General features: G+C 52.5%; 1 pseudogene; it reads left to right on the top strand.

Moving 5' to 3' along the window:
* The first annotated feature begins 2,553 nt into the window (after positions 1-2,553).
* Positions 2,554-4,179, top strand: LOC123141954 (BCL-6 corepressor-like protein 1; annotated as a pseudogene).
* The last annotated feature ends 285 nt before the right edge of the window (positions 4,180-4,464 follow it).

Raw genomic sequence — 4,464 nt, 5'->3', positions numbered from 1 at the left:
ACTAGTAGAAGCGCATGCGGTTCGAGCCTGTCTAGTTCTACGGCAGCTAGGGGTGGCGTGCAATCGGCATGCATGCGATCGGAGAGCAGATTTCTTTCCTTCACCGGGGCACAAAAGTCTTTGATTCCGTGCATGCACCGTCAAGTCAGAAGGCTGACCGCATGCATGGTACTCCGTTCCCCGCGGCTGCCTCCTGTACAACTTCGGCGTGCTCCGTTCCGTCACCCGTCGGTAGACTCTAGCAGCATAGCCTGTTGAATTCAGTAATGAGACCCACATCCCGTCCCGTCGTCCAGTGCTAGAAGTTTTTTCTTTTTGATTTGAGGGGGAGTCCAGTACTAGCAGTATATATTTTCTGCTCATTTTGGCCAGTTCGGCAGCTCACTTGCGAATTCACCATCTCTTTTTCTTTCACCAAAAAAGCAACGAAAGATCCAGTTAGGTTCATCCTGCGGTGCAAGGCATCCGACCATGCCAAGGTCATTTTCTGGACAAGGCTTTTCATTAAATAAAATCAAATTTAGATATTTGGCATTCTTTGCTCAAATCTGCTACTATACCCTGAAGGAGTTTCTTTCGTTGAACCATTGAGAGGGCTGGTTCTACCATGAACACCATCGGTCGAGTTTTGTTTTGCATCGTCAGATTTTGTTTGCATTGTCAGAGGAGCACTCGATGAAGCATCCCCTGCCCCCTGTCGTCCATGCATGAGTCTAATCGAGTTTGATAAGACTAGACCAAGCACAGCAGAGAGAGTTAACGCTTGTGTGTGCAACTGTCTCAAATCCAGACTGTGAAGTATGCCGGCCGAAAGCTTTTAGCGACAGGGTCACGCTGCCCAGCCCATCAGATGTGCAAAGATGCCGGGCAATCTGCGTACGGACTGGCAGAGACGATTTCTTTCTTTCCCGAGGAGAAAAAAAAAGCCTTGAATCGTTTTTTTCATGATAATACGTCTTATTTATATAAAATAAAGATCCGGTTACGAGACACGTAAGCATCGACATTACAAGACTGAAAAGATAGGATAATCCTATGCAAAATACAAGCGCATGTTCCTCTCATCTGACACCACCGAAGCGGCCACCAAATAAAAAGAAAACAGATCACCTCTTTACCCGAACTCGACGCGGCTCCATCGCTGATCAGCAGCTTTACGGACCTCGAAAATTGTTTGCCAGAAGCAAAACCATTGCCGTTGAAAGAATCAGACCAGGGCAACATGTCCCCGACACGCCATCGAACTCTAGATCTGACAACCCCGCACGACAACAACGTCAAAGGAGAAAACCAGAACTGTCAGCCACCAACCACAAACCCAGCACGAGATGCACCATCTTCCAGCTGTCACTTGCGCAGACAACCGTCTGCACGTACTCCTGAATGACAAAACTCCCCTGCTCCACCATGACGTCGGAGACAACGCCACAACAACGGGGACAGAGCAGAAGGAGAGACACACCTGATGGAGTCGCCGCCGCCGCCTCGCCGAGACCATCCATGAACCCTAACACAGCTGATCTGAAGGCTCGACAAACACACGATGCCATCAACTCCGAGACGCCCCCATGAAGGGCACCGCCGGTGTGGGAGTGAAGCTGAGGCAGATTTATTCGTCCGGGCGCTGCTTCCATCACCCCAACGGCACACCACGACCTATAAATCCAAAATCTAACTACAGAACGGAGGAATGGCCCCCCTCTCCCTTCTGCCGCCGGAGAGAGAGGTGGCCAACGCCCTGGCCGGCTTAGATCAGAGGAAGAAAATCGCCTCCCCAGTCGCCTGGCGTGCCGGCGGCTAGGGTACGGAAGACGTCGCCTTGAATCGCTACTTGCATCGTCGAGTCAGATAGGTAGGCACAGTACCAAGTGGGCTACCTAGGCAGGACTACGTACATTGCTACCGACTCGCAAAAAAAAAGAGAAAGGACTAGTACATTGCTACCGTTGGAGACCGGTCAAGAAGGATGGAGTAAGAACAATGTTACGTACTACTGGTTTACCTATGGTAATTTCTGAACAGGGCAAGGACTCGGTTTGAATGTAGGAGTAGGGAAGTATCGGGAAAATATTCAAAGACACCGTTGGAGTTTGAAATTTTTTGAAACGTCTAAATTTGAATTTTTTGAGTTTGTATGATGGAAGCATTTAAGGATTGGGTAGGATATCCGGTGATCCCGCCCAGGGACTTGGGCGACGGCTATTTGGCATTTTCTGGACAAAGCATTTCATAAAAATCGAATTTGGACATTTGGCATTCTTTGCTCAAATCTGCCACCAACAAGGAGTTTCTTTTGTTGAACCATTGAGGGTGGGCTGGTTTTACCACGAACATCTTCTACGGAGTTTTTGGTTTGCATTGCCAGAGGAGGGGGATAGATACAGGTAGCAGGTGACGGTGAGGAGTTTTGCTTGCCATTGTCAGAGGAGCACTCGATGGAGCATCTTTGACAAGACTACACCAAGCAGAGCAGAGAGAGTTACTCCACGTTGACGCTTGTGTGCGCTAGTACTGTCTCAAATCCTGACGTACGTAACTGAGTACGCATGCTTCAGCCATGGAGAGTAGTACATAATATCCAAGCGGAGCTCTCTCACCCAGAAACCATATTCTCTCAATCCTTTTCCAAACGGAGCTCTCTCTCACGACGATGGGTGACAAGAGGAAGAACACCGGGGACGGCGAAACGCCTCCGGCAAAGGGCCGACCCGGCCTGAAGCCGGCGACGGTGCCCAGTCCTGTTGCAGTAGAGGCGCCGCAGCGGTCCGTGATGGCGCCCAGCCCCGCTGCAGTGGAGGCAGCGCCCACTCCAGTTGCCGTTGAGAAGCCGGTGACGGCGCCCAGCCCCGCTGCAGTGGAGGCAGCGCCAACTCCATTTGCCGTCGAGAAGCCGGTGACGGCGCCCAGCCCCGCTGCAGTGGAGGCAGCGGCCACTCCTGTTCCCGTCGAGGCGCCGGAGACGGCGCCCAGCGCGATGGTGCTAGCCGGCGGCACTGTCGCGGTAGCGGCGGCGGAGGGAGATGTGGTGACACTGCTGGAGTCCGAGGTGCCGAAGACAGTGCTACGCTGCAACGAGTGCCATCACCCCCTGAAGCCTCCTCTGTATCTGGTAAACCGAACAAACCAAAATCTGCATTCAGTACTCCCACAAGAACGATCGATTGATTCTTTTATTTGTTGTATGGCATCGATCGCAGTGCTCCCGTATGCGGCACGTAGCATGCAATGCAGCGACTGTGTCGGTGTCGGTGGCGGTGGCGGTGGCGGCGGCGGCGACGACGATGACGACAGCAGCGGCGACGACAACGATGACGACGGCAGCGGCGACGACAACGACGGCAACGAGGGCGGCGGCGTTAGTGGGCCGGGCGGCGACTACAAGTGCTCTTCTTGTACAGATTTGGCCGCGTCCGTGGTCTACGTCAAGAGCCCCTACCTGGATACCCTATTGAGCAACGCCAAGGTCTCGTGCCCGTACAAAAAGTACGGCTGCGGGGGCACCTTGGCCTTCCGCAACGCCGCGGCTCACGCAGCCGCGTGCGGGTTTGCGTCCTGTTTGTGCCCGGAGTGCTCTTTCGAGGGCTTGCCGGCGGACCTCGTGCGCCACCTCACGGAGAAGTCCGGCCGGCACGGCTGGGCCGTCCACAAGATCACGTACGGCAAGAACCACCCGTATGTGTTCGACGAGCTGAATTCGGAGAAGGATAGTTGCCAGAAACTCTTGGTAGCGGATGAGGATGATTGACAAAGACGACTTCCACTTCGTCACACTTGTGTGTGTCAGGAATAAAGCTGGCGCCGGACCGGTGTACAGTTCCTCGGTCGCAGTGGAGGGCCCTCCGGCTAAAGGGATCATGGTGAAGGTGGAAACGAAGGTGGTACCCAGCTGCCCGGCCCCCGCTGAATGGAAATACAAGTACCATGAGGATCTCATTGTGTATCCGCAGATGCTCCATGGTGAGCAGATCAAGAAACTCCATATTTGCGTCTGCATCGGCAAGACCGAGAGCATCAGCGAGTGATCTCAAGACCATCAGAAATGCAGTTATCTTCGCGTGAAGCCAAGAGAGGCAACCTAGTTTCGTAGTAGTGCTAGTACTAATTAAGCTAGGGTTCGCTTCGATTTAGAGAAATGTGTCTTTTGTAGTCTTGGTGAAGACTCGAATTACCTTTCGTTCACCTCCTCGAGGCTATGTGTGGAGGGTGGTCAGGTGTCTAACCTGTGTTCAGGACTTGATTGTGAATTGTGTAAGGAAATTTGTGTTGGGTTGAATGCTACTAAGAACGATGCTTATTTCCAACATTGCACATATGATTTCAATCTGCTCCAGTATTCGGTTTTTATCTGGTTTCAACGGAATATGTCTGGCGGATGGAGATACTAGTTCACATCAGTAGGCGCCCGTCGTTGATAATCGCGAAGCTTTTGATCCACCGGATGGTGCGTTCGATTTTGAGCGTGTG

Source organism: Triticum aestivum, chromosome 6D, assembly GCF_018294505.1.
Source record: "Triticum aestivum cultivar Chinese Spring chromosome 6D, IWGSC CS RefSeq v2.1, whole genome shotgun sequence".
Classification (NCBI taxonomy): Eukaryota; Viridiplantae; Streptophyta; class Magnoliopsida; order Poales; family Poaceae; genus Triticum; species Triticum aestivum.
This window is presented reverse-complemented; position numbering and strand designations above follow the sequence as displayed.